Below are 18,164 nucleotides of genomic sequence, written 5' to 3'. Positions count from 1 at the left end.
GAATTGACAACTGATGCATTCTTAGTAGAGCTAGGACTAGCCCATACCCTGAAATGGATGTCGCTGATGATGCTTCTTTTCAAGATGGGGAAAGGGGCTGTGGCAGTGACCGCAGTCCCTTCCACCTGGTGATCTGCCATATGTGTATGCCAACATGCACTGGGGATTGTCAGATGAAGCAGCATCAAACTAAAAGTATGTAAAAAGATAAAATAATAACAGCTAGATTAGAGAGAGAGAACCATAGGGAATATTTAATTAGAATAAATAAGAAAAACGATTGGACTATTTCATTAAATATATAGATGTTTAGGATTAAAACCCCTTAATGTCCAATGACGGACACAGTCCGTCATTAGACATATCCCCTGCTTTGATGAGGGCTCCGGCGCTGAGCCCGCATCAAAGCCGGGACATGTCAGCTGTTATGAACAGCTGACATGTGCTAGCAATAGACGCGAGCGGAATCGCCGTCCACACGCGCCTATTAACTAGTTAAATCCCGCTGTCAAAGCTGACAGTGGGCATTTAAATAGCATTTCCGGCTGCCGGGCCGAAAATGACCTCATCGCCGACCCCCGTCATGTGATCGGGGGTCGGCGTCATGTTGCCTGGACAACTAGAGGTCTCTATGAGACCTCTATGGTTGTTCCAGGCATATGGCTTTCAGCACCACCCGGTGGTCGGCACTGAAAGCACAGGAGTAAATTTGCTACATATGGGCGATCTACTCATCGCCCATATGTAGCAGAGCCGATCGGGTTGCACATGCTTCTAGCCTCCTATGGAGGCTATTGAAGCATGCCGAAAGTAAAAAAAAAATGTTTAAAAATAAAAAAAAATTAAAAAACCTAAAAGTTCAAATCATCCCCCTTTTGCCCCAATCAAAATAGAGCAGTAAAAAAAAAAATCCCACATATACATATTAGGTTTTGCCACATTCAGAATCGCCCGATCTATCAATAAAAAAGAGCATTAACCCGATCGCTAAACGCCAGAATTACCTTTTTTGGGTTGCCAAGACATTGCATTAAAATGCAGTAACGGGCGATCAAAAGAATGTATCTGCACAAAAGTGGTATCAATAAAAACGTCAGCCCGGCATGGAAAAAATAAGCCCTCACCCGACCCCAGATCACAAAAAATGGAAAATTTGCGCAATTTTTTTTTTTTTAGCAAACTTTGGAATTTTTTTTCACCACTTAGATAAAAGAGGACATACACATGTTTGGTGTCTATGAACTCGTAATTACCTGGAGAATCATAATGGCAGGTTAGATTTAGCATCTAGTGAACATAGCAAAAAAGCAAAGCAAAAAACAACTGTGGGATTGCACTTTTTTGCAATTTCACCGCACTTGGAGCTTTCGAGTACACGACATGGCAAAACCAATGGTGCTTTTAAAAGTACAACTCGTCCTGCAAATAATAAGCCCTCACATGGCCATATAGATGGAAAAATAAAAAAGTTATGGCTCTGGAAAGAAGGGGGAGCGAAAAACAAATATGAAAAATCGAAAAAAGCTCCGGTCATTAAGGGGTTAAAACCAAGGTTCATTTCAGACCACCTTTTTAAATATTGATTTCCAAAGTAAAAGGTATCAAGAGAAACATTATAACTTTATTAAACTGACACATTATAGTATGGGATCACTAAGTACGGAAGGATGTAGCACATTAAAATTATCCATCCACAAAAGAAATCGCAAAGCTAGTTAATTGAATTTATGTGAATTGGGTTTGCATGGACTATTAATTGACAGAAAAGTTAAATCAAAATGTATAGTCACCAGTATGTTGTAACACATATCGAAGTACTAGTATGGATTAGTAAATAAGTGTTTTCTTATGTCATGGATTGCATATCATCATTTAACGGTTTTCTTAAAGAACCTGGAATACATAAGTGGCACAATAATGTTTCTTTGCCAGAATGCATTGCCCCAACTGGGAAGATTGTAGGAATGATTACTATTCTGGGTTAACTTTCATGCATTGGGTTGGGCGCGCTGGATACTGGGCTTTAACGTTCGGTGAAACTCCACCCACAGTCCAGTTACTCAGGAGGGGTGCACGCTACTGGGTCACACCCAGGTGATGCAAGGCATTCTGGTACTTGAGGTGACATAGCATAGCCCATTATTTGTCATCTACCCTGCTTTGATGAGGGCTACGGCGGTGAGCCCACATCAAAGCCGGGACATGTCAGCTGCTCTGAACAGCTGACATGTGCCCGCAATAGGCGCAGGTGGAATCGCAATCCACCTGTGCCTATTAACTAGTTAAACGCCGCTCTCAAACACTGACAACAGCATTTAACAAGCACTGCCGGCCGCCCGGCCGGAAATGCACGCATCGCTGACTCCCGTCACGTGATCGGGGGTCAGCGATGCATTGGATAACGAGAGGTCTCCTGGAGACCGCTATGGTTGTTGATGCCACATTGCTATGAGCGCCAACCGGTGGTCGGCGCTAGTAGCAATGCAGTAATTGTGCTACATATAGGCGATCCGCTCATCGCCTATATGTAGCAGAGCCAATCAAGTATGGGAGCTTCTAGCCTCCCATGGAGGGTATTGAAGCATGCCAAAATTTTAGAAAATATTTTGAAAAATATGAAAAAAATTAAAAAATATAAAAGTTTAAATCACCCCCCTTTCGTCCCATCCAAAATAAAACATTTTAAAAAAAAATCGCACATACACATATTAGGTATCGCCGCATTCATATTTGCCCGATCTGTCAATAAAAAAGTATTAACCCGATCGCTAAACGGCGTAGCGAGAAAAAAATCAAAACGCCAGAATTACGTTTTTTTGGTCGCTCTGACATTGCATTAAAATGCAATAATGGGCGATCAAAAGAATGTATCTGCACAAAAGTGGTATCATTAAAAAACGTCTGCTCATCCTGTGAAAAATAAGCTCTCACCCAACCCCAGATCACGAAAAATAGAGACGCTATGGGTTTCAGAAAATAGAGCATTTTTTTTTCTTTTTTCCACAAATTTTGGATTTTTTTCACCATTAAGATAAGAAAAAGCCTAGACATGTTTGGTGTCTATGAACTCGTAATTACCTGGAGAATCATAATGGCAGGTCACTTTTAGCATTTAATGTACCTAGCAAAAAAGCCAAGCAAGAAACAAGTGTGGGGGATTGGACTTTTTTTGCAATTTCAACCCACTTGGAATTTTTTAGTACATGACATGGTAAAACCAATGGTGTCATTCAAAAGTACAACTCATCCTGCAAAAAACAAGCTTTCATATGGCCATATTGATGGAAAAATTAAAAAAAAATATGGCTCTGGAAAGAAGGCAAGGGAAAATTGAAAATGCAAAACCAAAAATAACCCTGGTCGTTAAGGGGTTAAACAGCCTTCACCTCAGCCCCGTCAAACATCATTGCTACAAATATGGATATAACAACTCACGCACTTCAAGCACTCATTGGAACACACTGTGCTATTTCATGAAGTTCCTGACACCACAAAATCCATACATGTGTGGCTAAATCTACTGTCAAGTGAGCAAACAGGCGGATACTGTAAAAAAGGGGAGTTAAAACAAGATACATTCCATTTTCATAGAAGATTTCTCTATCGTTAACTGATTGCTGATTGTTGAGTTGCTGGCAAAAAAGGGAGGTCTATCTGGTTAAAGGGTTTTTAAGGAGACCCAAATTATTAAAGCATGGTATAGACTCTCAGAAATAAAGGAACTTTATAGTTAACATGCTGTTAAAATAATGCTCTGCTCCTGAGTTTTCGACTGGGTTGGTGTGACTTCAAGCTCATTACTTCCGGCTAGTAGCCATCTAGCCATCTAGCAATTCTAGCAAATGCCAGAAGGGCTTGTTTGCTTGTTTGGTCATGGGCCACCTTGTCTGCTACATTGTTGTGGGGTGGACCACCATATTATATGGGGGAATATGAGGTGGACCGTCATACTATGTAGGGTGCTATGAGGTGAACTATCATAATATATTGGGGTCTATTGGGGGTACCATCATGCTACATAGGAGCATGTTTGGTGTCTATGAACTCGTAATGACCTGGAGAATCATAATGGCAGGTCAGTTTTAGCATTTAATTAACATAGCAAAAAAGCCAATCAAAAAACATTGTGGGATTGTACTTTTTTGCCATTTCACTGCACTTGGAATTTTTTTCCCACTTTCGAGTGCAAGACATGGTAAAACCAATGGTTTTGTTCAAAAGTACAACTCGTCCTGCAAAAAGTAAGCCCTTACAAGGCCATATTGATGGAAAAATAAACAAGTTATGGCTCTGTAAAGAAGGGGAACAAAAAATCGAAAAAAGCTCCAGTCATTAAGGGGTTAAAGCAGATTGCAGAATTTGGAAAGCAAGAATGAGTCAGCTTAAAAAGCAGAACAGTCATCAAAGGGTTAAAACAGCTGTAAAGGAAGATTCTGCATGTGTTGAAACTGCATTTAATGCCAGTACAGGCCCATCTGCAAAGCATATATGGTGTATAGATTCTGGTGCAAGCAGTCACTTGACAAATAACAAGTATTCCTTCACTTACCTTAATGAAAGCAAGTCAGAAAATGTCATCTTAGCTAATGGTCACTATGTTACTTCAGAAGGAGTAGGAGACGGCTACCTCCAGTGTTCATTTTCCTCAGCAAAGCAGAAAGATCCCAGTAAAGGATGTTCTCTATGTTCCCAGCCTTGAAAGCAATCTTTGGTCAGTAAAGAAGCTCATGCAAAAGGGGAATGCAGTTACTTTTAAAGATAACAGCTGCATCATCTCAAAGAAGGGTCACACTCTTGCCGAAGGAAAAATCCAAGATGAACTTTATCAGTTAAAATGTAAAGAAAGAGTGTACAGTTCTATACTAGATCTACATAAGAACTGTATCCATGTATGGAACAGATGTCTTGGGCACAAAGACCCAGAAGCAGTAAGGAAGCTAGCTCAGCTTACAAATGGTTTTGAAATTAACCAATGTGGTCAAATTATGAAGTGCACTAGTTGTCTTAAAGGGAAAATGTCCAAAAAAATCCTTTCCTAAAATAAGCACCACTGGATCTGCACAGCCTCTGGATCAGATACATACAGATGTATGTGGACCAAAGAGTGTTTGAACTCCTAGCAAGAAGAGATATTTTCTCACATTTTGTTGATAACGACTCCAGATATACAGTCTCCTACGTGCTTCACAGTAAGGATGAAGTTCCACAGAAACTTGAAGAATATCTTGCTGTAGTGTTTAACAAATTTGGAAGAATGGCAAAAGCCCTGCATGCAGAAAATGGAACCGAGTATACAAGGAGTAAGGAGCAAATCATTTTGCAAAAAGATGGAAACATGTTACAGACTACCATTCCATGCATCCCGGCACAAAATGACATTGCAGAGAGAAAGAACTGCACTCTCTGTGAAAGTGGAAGAAGTATGTTTTTTGATGCGAATCTACCTACAACGTATTGGTGAGAAGGCATCATGACCGCTTGATATCTTCAAAACAGAGTGCCAGGTAAAGCCACAAATAAAACTCCATATGAGCTATGGAACTGCGAGAAGCCTAACCTGAAGCACCTCAGGAAATTTGGAAGCAAAACGATTATGTATGTTCCCAAAGAAAAATGTTCCAAGTGGGAACCACATGCAAAGCAAGGAGTCCTGGTGGGCTATAGCGAAACTCAAAAAGGATACAGAATCCAGCACACAGAAACCAACACAGTAACAATCAGCAGAGATGTAGTGATTGATTAAAACTCTGTATCACTCAAATTCCAGGAAGTTACACCAGTTATTCAACCTAAGAAGCAAGAACAAGAATCTCAATCACCAAACCCAGATGCCAAGAAGGAAAACACTGAAGTATGGATAAGCTCTGAAGCCACCAAGGAAGACACAGAAGAACCAAGTCAACCTCCAGTCAGGAGATCAGATAGGCCAAACAAAGGTACCCCAGCTACATACCTTTCTTATATGGTCAGAACACTTCCTGAACCAGAGCCACAATCATGGCAAGAGATGCAAAAACTGCCTGTCCACAAGAAGCAGAAGTGGATAAATGATGCTAATGAAGAGATGGAGTCCCTTCACCAACTCCAGACATGGGAGCTTACTGAGCTACCACAATGAAAAAGAAATAGCAAAGCTAGATGAAATTCTCAACCAGCACTGTGAGACTATGGAACTTGGAAATGTTACATATTATTTGGGAATCCAAACCCAGAGAGAGGAAAATGGGAGTTTTCTTCTTAACCAAAGCTCTAAAATTTTCTCAATGCTAAACCAGTTTGGAATGTCAGAAACCTAAGGTGCGTCAACACCAATGGATCCATCCTACTTTAAGTTGGAAGAAGAAGAAGATCTTCTACCCAGCAATGAGAGTTACAAACAAGCAGTGGGGTCGCTTCTGTACATAGCAACAACAAGTCGTCCGGATATCACAGCCACAGTCGGAATTCTCTGCCGACGTGTAAGCAAGCTACGCCAAAGAGACTGGAATGCAATTAAGAGAATTCTTCAATATCTTAAAGAAACTCAAATTCTAAAGGGGCCTTTACACATAGCGATTTCGCTAGCAATATCGCTAAAGCGTCACCGATTTTGTGACACAGCAGCGATATCGCTAGCGATATCGCTTTGTGCTACTTAACTCCGACCGGCTCCCCCGCTGTCTGTCGCTGATCGCGCGAGATTGTGCAGCTCCATTTCTCGTCGGGCGCTTCCTGCTGGGCTTCCTGCTGGCGCCGACGAGCGACGCGTGGACGCGGGCTGGAGGACGTCAAGATCGCCGCATCTGAAAGGTAAGTAACGACCGCTGCTGCATCGCTACATTGCTGTGATATCTGCCTGTGTGGCAGCTCACTTGTGACCATTTAGCGATGCACCAGCGATCCTGACCGGGTCGTATCGTTGTCGGGATCGCTGGTGCATCACTAAATGTAAAGGGGCCTTTAATCTTGAGATATCAGCATCAGGAGAGCTCACTCTCAGAGGTTACGTGGATGTAGATTGGGCTGGAGAATCAAGTGATCGGAAATCAACAAGTGGTTACTTGTTCAAGTTAGGAGAAAATTCAATTTCTTGGCCCAGCAGAAAACAAGTGTCAGTCGCATTATCTTCTACAGAAGCAGAATATATGTCTGCGGCTTATGCAAGTCAAGAAGTAATTTGGTTGAAACAACTTTTGGAAGATTTTGGCAAGCCACTAGCTCAACCAACAGTTATAAATGAGGACAACCAGGGAGGCATTAAACTTGCCAGCAGTGAGAAGATAAATGCAAGGACTAAGCACATTGATGTAAAACATCACCACTTACGTGACTTTGTGGAATGTGGGTACTTGAGTTTGTTTATTGCGAGTCTGACAAGATGTTATCTGATGGTAGTATAAAGCCATTAACAAGAGGCAAGTTTGTGGACTTCAGAACCGCAATGGGACTAAGGGCCCCATCACACCGCTTACAATCTGGCTTCCGGTCCACTGAAACTGCCCTTACTAAGGTCACCAATGACCTCTTAACCGCCAAGAGCAAGCGACACTACTCTGTCCTCCTCCTCCTGGACCTGTCAGCTGCCTTTGACACAGTGGACCATTCCCTATTATTACAGACCCTCTCATCCCTTGGCATCACAGACTTGGCCCTATCCTGGATCTCATCATACCTAACAGACCGGACATTCAGCGTCTCCCACTCACACACCACCTCCTCACCTCGCCCCCTATCTGTCGGAGTCCCATAAGGTTCAGTCCTAGGACCCCTGCTCTTCATTTACACCTTTGGCCTGGGACAGCTCATAGAATCCCTTGGATTTCAGTATCATCTCTATGTTGATGACACACAGATCTACATCTCTGGACCAGATATCACCTCGCTACTAACCAGAATCCCTCAATGTCTGTCCACTATTTCATCCTTCTTCTCTGCAAGATTTCTGAAACTTGACATGGACAAAACAGAATTCATCATCTTTCCCCCATCTCACGTGACTCCCCCAACAAACCTATCCATTACAGTAAATGGCTGCCCACTCTCCCCAGGCCCACAAGCTCGCTGCCTTGGGGTAATCCTTGACGTTGATCTCTCCTTCAAACCACATATCCAAGCCCTTTCCACTTCCTGCCGACTTCAACTCAAAAATATTTCACGAATCCGTTCATTCCTCAACCAAAAATCTGCAAAAACCCTAGTCCATGCCCTCATAATCTCTCGCCTTGACTACTGCAACCTCCTGCTCTGTGGCCTCCCCTCGAACACTCTCGCACTCCTCCAATCTATTCTAAACTCTGCTGCCCGACTAATCCACCTGTCCCCCTGCTATTCCCCAGCTTCTCCCCTCTGTCAATCCCTTCACTGGCTCCCCATTGCCCAGAGACTCCAGTACAAAACCATAACCATGACATACAAAGCCATCCACAACCTGTGTCCTCCATACATCTGTGACCTCGTCTCCCGGTACTTTCCTGCACGCAACCTCCGATCCTCACAAGATCTCCTTCTCTACTCCCCTCTTATCTCCTCTCCCCACAATCGCATACAAGATTTCTCTCGCGCATCACCCCTACTCTGGAATTCTCTACCACAACATATCAGACTCTCACCTACCATCGAAACCTTCAAAAAAAGCCTGAAGACCCACCTCTTCCGACAAGCCTACAACTTGCAGTAACCACCGATCGACCAAACCGATGCATGACCAGCTCTACCCTCGCCTATTGTATTTTCACCCATCCCTTGTAGATTGTGAGCCTTCGCGGGCAGGGTCCTCTCTCCTCCTGTACCAGTTATGACTTGTATTGTTTAACATTATTGTACTTGTTTTTATATATACCCCTCCTTACATGTAAAGCGTCATGGAATAAATGGCGCTATAACAATAAATAATAATAATAATAATAGCGACTCCCCAGCGATCCCGACAACAATATCAACTTGTCAGGATCGCGGGTGTGTCGCTACATGATCGCTGGTGAGCTGCCAAACAGGCAGCTTCACCAGTGACGATGAGCGCTGGCGCCGCTGTGTACCTTAGTTACCAGCGCACTGATGCAGGGAGCTGGTAACCAAGGTAAACAGCGGGTTTCTAAGTGCTGCGCGGTGCTTAGAAACCCGATGTTTACCTTAGTTACCAGTTCCCTGCATCAGCGCGCTGGTAACTAAGGTACACAGAGGGTTTCTAAGCGCCGCGGGGAGCTTAGAAACCCGCTGTTTACTTTGGTTACAAGCTCCTGATCGCTGGTCTCCCGCCTGCTACACGCAGCGATGTGTGCTGGCCAGCGGGAGACCAGCGACCAAATGTCCTGGCCATTCCAGCACAATCAGTGTTACCCGGCAGGGGGGCCGGTCGCTGATAGGTGTCACACACAGTGATCTCGCTGGTGAGATCGCTGTTGCATCACAAAACTTGTGACTCAGCAGCGATCTCGCTAGCGAGATCATTGTGTGTGACGGGGGCTTAACAGGATAAGTAGTTGTTCAGTGGGGGTGTTGGAATGTGTTTGGTGCAACAACTCCATTCCTGTATATGAGCGTTTAGTTGCTAGATTTGTATGCTGTTTATTAAGTAAAAAAAAAAAAACTCCCTGAGGCTCACACAGGGAGAGCATGTGACTGTATTTCCTGTTTTTTCTCTATCTATGTATGAGAGAAGCAGCCTGCTGTAGATGCTGCACAGAGAGACACATAAATGATTTGTTCCTGTTCTATTAAGCTTATCATATATTGTTCCTGTTTGTTCCTGAACAAAGAGGCTCTGTTGTCACATGCTTGGAATAATCTGCTGCCAACATGTTTAAAGTAGTTTTCCAAGCTTGAAATTAACTTCTGCAGTGAATCTGTGTGACTGCGGATTTCTGAATACTCACAGAGCTCACACGCTGATCATGTGCAGTGCCATAACTTGAACAGAATGGGCCCCAAAGCAAAAGAACTAATGCGGTCCCCTATTATTCCAAGTCTTTAGTAGCATTAATCTTTTTATAAAGGTCAAATGGACTTTTGGGGTCCCCTAGGCTCCAGGGCCCAGGTGCGATTGCAACCCTCACACCTACTGTAGTTACGCCCCTGATCATGTTATCGCTAGTATGTAGTTTGTATACATGCGGTCACGTGCTGAATAAACGTGCACGGCCTCACTCAATGCAATGATATTAGCAAAGACAAGCACAATTAGTTGGAATGTGGCTGGGGATGTGAATATCCCATATTTGCAGTCATATGATGGCCCACTGCCAATGCTGGCACCAGAGAATCCTCACAGTGTGCTCAATAAGGATTCAGAAGTCTGAAGATACATAGACTTATCCTCAACACTTTTAATGATCAGTATGGTGGTATTATTAATACTCTATATGGTGGTAATATTTGGTTATGGTTTGTTGGTATTTGTCTGTAATATTGCACTATTATTATTTTGGTATTATAATTATGTAATATTATATAGCAATATTATTGGTATGATTAGGTCTTGTAGTAAATCTTGATTTCCTTCAGGCAGGGTGATATTAGTAATATATCTCCATCTGGTGCTTGGGGGTTGGGACAGCGTAGACCTGTGTGATTTCAAATGCCAGGGCTGAAAATCAGTCCCAGTTTGGTCCTGCTTGCTACAGTTGGTCAAAGTAGAGTAGAAAAGAACCATGTCTGTGCTTTGAACAGCTCAGCCAGTTACTCTGTAATGAGCTTTCTGATGCCTAAGCAAATTGTCCCAGGTGGGAGAGCACATTGCAGGTTCTACACAGAACAAATAATCTCAGCTTTTGACCTTAGCCAAAGGGGTAATACAGGGCATCATTTATTTTACTCACTTATACAGCGCCATTAATTTCACAGTGCTTTACAGACATTATCTTCGCTGTCCGCATTGTGGCTCACAATCTATATTACCTATCTTTGGAGCATGGGAGGAAACCAGAGTACCCGGAGGAAACCCACGCAAACACAGGGAGAACATACAATCCAGGACCCCAGTGCTGCAAGGCTACAATGCTAACCACATAACCACCATGCTGCCCTATTAAATGACTCATTGCTCCCAATTGATCCCTCACAGCACAATCAGCTACCACCATCTGTAAGGGTACCGTTACACCTAGCGATGCACCAGCGATCCCAACCAGCGATATGACGCGGTCAGGATCACTGGTGCATCGCTAGATGGTCGCTAGTGAGCTGCCACACAGGCAGATCTCATCAGCGACATCGCTGGGGTCAGGGATCGCTACTTACCTGTCAGACGCGGCGATCCTGCGTCCTCCCGCCCAGCTCCACGCGTCGCTCGTCGGCGCCATAGGAAGCGGTCCAGGAGCTTCTCGTGTGATCAGCGATAATCAGCGGGGGAGCCGGTCGGAGGTAAGTTTCAGACATAGCGCTATCACTAGCAATATCGCTGCTACGTCACAAAATCGGTGACTTTACAGCGATATTGCTAGCGATATCGCAGTGTGTAACGGGGGCTTAACATTACTAACTGCATGACAATGTCATTTATTGCATATACTAGGTGAAGTGGGAGGAACACTAGGAGGGAGAAACTGTGTCTGCACTGATTGATCAATCTTCAGACTTTATTGGAGTCACAGGATGGTGCTTTGTAGATGGGCAGGCAGAGAGGGTGGGAGCGTGTAAGCTGTGGGACAAATAAAAATCAGTCCAGTGGCGGACACAGACAGAATATGACTCCTGTCCAGCACCATAGATAGCACCAATGATTTGACCACTGCTGGCCCTTCCTCTTGAAAAATGTAATCTAGAGTCACATAGGGACAACTGGCAGGAAGTTCAGGATGTGCACAACTAAAAACCACATAGTTGGCTGCCGTAGGCTGAAGGGGAGCTAAAAAAAAAAACTAAAAAAAAGCTAACAGGGAGTTTGAGGCCCATTACATGGACAACCAGATCTGTTTTTATCTTTATTTTTGTGTCCAGAAAATACCTTTAAGTGATGGCTAATAATTAAGATATTCCCCACTCATCCAGCGAATAAAGAAGTGGCAGTACTGAAGTCACCTCACATCTTCTCTGCATAAGGTCATTCACGGCCACAAACTGCAGCTCCGCTCCATTGAAGTCAATATTGCTGACCGTCGTTTCATGCTCATTCATGTGGCTAGGGAGAGGATGCAGTACTACATCTGCATTCTCAGGATCACTGGGGATCCCAGTCTTTGGACCTCAACTGTTTATTAAGGTGATCATTTACTCCGATGAGGATATCCCTTGGATGGGGTGTTGAGTATGGTTTCCACCACAACAGGGTCTAGTAGTGATAAATGGATTTGATCTATAGAATAAAATAGATTGCGAGATTTTTAATTGTATATATAATTTATTATTGAGTGACTGCAGTTGTGTACACGCAGTTTCTCGTGAAAGATTGCTAGTGAACATATTTTGCAGTGAAATCACTTTGGCCTGGTACGGCACAGCAGACAAGGGTAAATAAGCCTGGAGAAGGATGGTGATTTATGTGATGAACAGAAGGAGGATTTTGCAGCAGAATAGATGTTCTTTCTTCAAATGAAAATTGAACGCCGCTTTCTCATATAAGATTGCCAACAAAGAAAATAACCTAAAATTGGGGTATCTATTCAACTTGAACAATGGCAATACGATTCTGCGCTATAGATTTGGAATTAAAATCATTTCCTGCGTTGCTAAATGAAATACTTACATGTATATATTTTTTTTTTCTGCTCGAGCGACAGCAATATGGAGATGGCGGAGTGCGAATTATGATTACGTTAAATTTCAAACAAAGAAAATCATTCTACAGATGTGCTGTTTAACAAAGCCCCTTCCACTCTCCATCTGCATTCACTTGCAAATCATTTTGCCAGTAAAAGCCGGCGTTCCTCTCAGTCCCTAACCTTCCCATGGTAAGTACTGCAGTTCTTTCAGCAGAGGCTTGCTGTGTTGTGTGAGCGAGGATTTTTTTTTTCTCCCTTATTAATCAGGAGCCCTGAATGAAAGCCAATCACAGGCTGAGCTTTCCCTTGGCTTCGCTTTCCTGCCTCTTAGAGTTAAAAGTGATGCTGTGACTGCGAGGAAAAGACTGAGTTAGAATCAAGTAGAATCTTCCTTGGGAAAATATAAGCAGGAATAGAGGGTAAATAGCGGCAAACGCTCAAGCTGTGGCACCGGGTCGGACAATCCGCTTCCAGGAACAGCTAGAATATCGCAAGGTAAGGTATTTTCTGCGTGTTTTCGAGGGGACGCCGTCCGTTGACGATGACTGCATTGTAATGTGGGCGAAGACCGTTTGTCTCTAAGTATCGGAACTTTTAATTTAGTGCGTCTGGACAATGCGAGACGTGAGTCAGGCAATTAGCCGGCGGCAGCGGTGTATTAGGAAGTAAAGCCCTCTCTAAATAGGGATTGTGCACTCCAGTCCGGCTTGCTGGCCATGATAGATGTAAGTTTGTCTAGCGGAATGAACGGCTCGAGTGGATTTAGCCATGTAAATGAATTTAGCATGGTGCTGGGCTATATATTAGAAAGCTGCAGCAGTCACCTCTAATAAGACGGATGCATCTGTCTACTGTGCATGCAGGTACTGGCTCCAGGTAAAAGATATTCAGTGCCTAGTGCTCATCTCTGCATAATATGTTAGTACTAGAGACATGCCTCTGTATGTGGTTTCATGTAGTATATATGCCAGGGGTGAGACAAAGTACTAGCTGATGAGCAATATATATATAGAGAGATATTTTGTAATGTATCCTGCTTATTGTGTTTATGGCAAACCATGTGTCAGTGTATCTGTATTTGTGTAACATGCTGACATGATGTCTAAATACATGACCATGTTTCCCCGAAGCAAGTGTTGTGGATGGCATTACGTGATGTGGAGTTATTGGAACATAAGGATGTGCTACATGATCCTGGGTGCAGCCAGACAATCTCCGGAGCCCCCCAGCCCCCTCGGTGATCCTGCACATGCAATCCCTGACAAGCAGCACCCAGCTCCTTCTAACTGACATATTATCTTGCTCTGCTTTCACACAAATGGGGCTGTTTCCTATAATCTTCCGCTTTCTTCCTTGTAAAAGCATCTCTATTATACTAAAATGCATGTCTATTATTTCCAATATGTGTCAAGATATATTATTTTGTACTTTTTCCAGTCAGCTAAATGTACCCACTCAGACACAAATGGCTTTACACTCACAAGAACCCAAGCACGCCTTGCACATTGGGAAACATATAGATGTATGGGGATGGACAGATGACATATATCATTACAGCCTCTGTTTGTGATGTGACATGGGGTTTTATTACTACTTGTGAACAAGAGAGCAGGTTCTGCAGCAACAAAGATCAAAGAGCGACTAATGAGCACATGCGTGTCTTTGGGAGTCAGACAGGCATGTGCCAAGACATACATATATACAGACTATTGTATGGCTAGAATAATATTCCCGCATTTCCAGGCTGCAGAAGTGAGGAACTTTTATACTGCAGTGCATCTTCCCGAGCAACGTTACATATTTTATCCTTTTGCTGCAAAGTTAAGTGTGCAAAGGGAAGCTACAGTTGTAGAAAAAAGGAGTAAGCTGCTTTATGGATGGAGTATAGCTTGAACAGAAAGATAAATACTTTTTGGAACATAAGCTGGTAATCTTGTTTGTGCCATGGGAACCCTTTTAAATTAGACTATTCCATCGCCTTGCCAACCTGTTAAACAAAAGAATTGAATCAAAGGCTCATTTATAGTCCAGGCAGCAACTCCTCATGGAAAAGAATAAATGGCAGAGTTGAAGTTGTTCCCATATCTATCTATCTATCTATCTATCTATCTATCTATCTATCTATCTATCTATCTATCTATCTATCTATCTATCTATCCTATATGTATCTATCTATCTACATATCAATCTATTATCTATTTATCTATCTATCATCTATCTATTTATCTATTATCTATCTATCCCATATCTATCTATCTATCTATCTATCTATCTATCTCATATCTATATATCTACATATCAGTCTATTATCTATCTATCTATCTATCTATCTACATATCAATCTATTATCTATTTATCTACCTATCATCTATCCATCTATCTATCTATCATCTATGTATCCCATATCTATCTATCTCTCTATCCCATATCTATATATCTATCCATCTATCTACATCTGTATCCTTCTATCTATCTATCTATCTATCTATCTCATATCTATATATCTACATATCAGTCTATTATCTATCTATCTATCCATCTATCACTCTATCGATCTCTCTATATATCACTATATCTATCTATCTTTCTATCTATCTATATCTATATATCTCTATATATTTATATCTATCTATCTATCTATCTATCTATAGATATATCTATCTATCTTGAGAAAGGTCGACACTTGGGACCGAAACGTCGCACATGGGCCAATAAATTGAACGTGGATATTATCTATTGGTGTGCTGCCTTCACTCTTTTGGAGTCTATCTATCTATCTATTTATCTATCTATCTATCCCTTATCTATTTATTTATCTATCTATCTATCAATCTATCAATCAATCTCATATCTATCTATCACTATATCTATCTATCTATATCTATTTATCGCTATATATTTATATCTATCTATCTCTATCTCTCTCTCTCTCTCTATATATATATATATATATAATATATATCCATCTATCTATACAGTAATTTCCATGGTTCTGAGTTTGGAGCACATCACAAGCCAGCGTGAAGTATGCTGAATATAGCACACTTATAATACATCTTTTTGTGGACAGTATTGTGCTTTTGATAACCTACTTTTTTTTCAACTCAATAGGTGGCCCAGAAATTTTCAGCAGACTTGATATATCATTTGCAGTGCAAAAGTGGCCTTTCCTTGAGTGTGAAATGTAAACCTGATGGAAAACAGACAATGTTGGAACTTAGCGTCAGGCACGAAATGTCAACATTTCGGAAGATAGCATATACAGTGTATGTATCTATGGATGTATAGATAGAGACAGATATAGATAAATGGATGAGTGGTAAATGCAGCTGCTGAGGACATTGTTTTCATATCCCCTGCCTGCTTGCTTTTTCATCCCCACCAGGGAGTTTAAATCCTCAATCCATTGCTAACTGCTTTACAACCCTCTATCAAAGTAATTCATTTTCCAGAATAGCTTTCACAGTAATAAGGTAAGAAATGTGAACTTGGAAGAGAACAGTTATTATTTAATATTCATTTTCCAGCTAGGCTAAATAATAAAAAAAGACAAATAAAAAGGTTAATTTGAAAACGAAGCCCAATTCGACACTAATAAATAAACTAACAAATAAGTAATTCTATAAGATTAGTGAAAAATTCTGAAAAATTGCTAGTTAATAAGGAATTGAGTGTAGTTGGACATAAAAGTGCAATGCATTAGCACAGGCTATGAATAGTACGCGTAATGCAGCATTCAATACTATTATTTCTAGAGCTTTTTTGAAAAAGCTGACATTTTTCATGTACCTTAAACCTTGGATTAAAGTAATATGTCATATGCTTCAGAACTAGTGGTCATAATTGTAAACCGTGCTTGGTTGCACTGTTCACCCGGGCAAAACATTATTTATATATTAATCACTCTGTGACTAAAATGTGCTTATTATGATCCTGTACTCCATGGGAAAGGCAGGCATGCTTGATTTCATTTCATTGTGTGGGTAGTCCGGGCTAGTGAATGCTGAAATGTTCCCATTTTCTAACTAGCATTCCTCACTTGCCCAACACAGTATGATATAGCGGCAATACAAGGTAGCACGCCATCTGAGCATGACCAGGAATAATTTATTGATAGATTGAAAGGTTACTTGTCTCTGGATGTTGAATAACCACTGCCCACATTACTCTTTGTTCATTATTTAGTCACATTGAAGACCCTGTGTGATCTGATTCACCACATTTATTCATTTGTCAAAGGACAAGACCAGATTCTGGTTTGAACTTTAATTTTTATGTATATATCAATTTGAGATCTCTCGATCTGTATCCAAACACCATCATAGTGTAATATTGACTCAAGGGAATCCTATTCATGATAGCAGAGGGTCAGAGGTGGTCATATATAGCAGATAAATCAGTAAAGTGGATGGGCTTTTTGCTCTCCAACAAATGGTCACCACATTATTTTCCTTGCTCAAATTTTTTTAGTGAACTGCAGGCACTGTGTAAAGACCCATATATAGGTATTTTACATAAGGGTCCCCTTGTATAGATACTTATATATTATTTAGCCAAAAGTAGAAAATACTGTAAAGATCTTATAAGAACAATGGGACCCTCTTGCCTACAGGGCCCTTGTTTAGCTAACCAAGCTGCACACTATAAGACTGATTTTTTGGGGGGCATGTTTAAGAAAACTAGCCTAGGAAAGATATCAAATGGCAATGCCTACAGAGTAAGATTATCAACACTTTACTCGCCCTAACAATATCAAATAACAATTTGCATGCACATGGCACTTGATATTATAAGTATGGATGAGTGGACTTGTGGAAGTTTAGGTTCTGGTACTCGACCCACACTTTATTCCAAAGTTCAGTTTGGGTACCAGAACTGTACTCGACCTTGAATCAGTTTGAAAGCAATGGGGACCCAGACTTTGAGCCTGAAAATGTTTTCTCTTTCTCTCTCCAATGGACTTCCCACTGGAACTTTGAACATTGCAAAGGACTTTCAGGAGAAGTCAGTATTCGGCCCAAACTGTCCGGTGCAAACCCTCAACTTTCAAGTTTGAGTTCAATCACCTCTAACTATAAGTGCTGTCCAAGACTTGATAATTGCTTTGCCTAGTACTTCAATTCAATGTTAGTAAATTGCACAAGGCATATACTTTACAGCCTTCCATATTATTGCACTGCTGTGCTGCCCTTATTACGGATCATTATATATATGAGGGATTCTAAGGAACAGCTGTCGTGGAGCAGGGGCGCCATTCTGCTGACTAGTAGGGAGACAACCTCTGGTGACAGGAAGGCTTACAGTCACAGGGAGCAGTACAGTCGGGTACTCATTTGTTTTTGCACATGTCACTTTAATGTCTGTGTCACTAGCACTTCTTTTGCACCTTTTCTTATTGTTGCCTACTCAACTACCTCTATCTTGGGAACCTCTATAAAGCTCATTTCCTGGACAACTGAGTGACTGCATGTTGCACTAATCCAGGGGTAT

At 41.7% G+C, this 18,164-nt stretch overlaps 1 protein-coding gene across 3 annotated transcripts in view; it reads left to right on the top strand.

The window, feature by feature from the left end:
* The first annotated feature begins 12,966 nt into the window (after positions 1-12,966).
* The window catches only part of LOC141084631 (cadherin-10-like), an 879,938-nt gene continuing 874,740 nt past the window's right edge, over positions 12,967-18,164 (top strand). For 2 of the 3 annotated variants that reach the window (XM_073569456.1, XM_073569455.1), the window contains exon 1: positions 12,967-13,169. The gene's annotated coding sequence lies outside the window, so the exon portion shown is untranslated. The remainder of the gene's footprint in view (positions 13,170-18,164) is intronic. The other variant, XM_073569457.1, reaches the window with a different exon arrangement.

Source organism: Dendrobates tinctorius, unplaced genomic scaffold, assembly GCF_039654945.1.
Source record: "Dendrobates tinctorius isolate UK_male_01 unplaced genomic scaffold, ASM3965494v1 ptg000025l, whole genome shotgun sequence".
In the NCBI taxonomy this organism is placed as follows: domain Eukaryota; kingdom Metazoa; phylum Chordata; class Amphibia; order Anura; family Dendrobatidae; genus Dendrobates; species Dendrobates tinctorius.
Note: the sequence above shows the minus strand (reverse complement) of the source record. Positions and strands in the feature narration are given on the sequence as shown.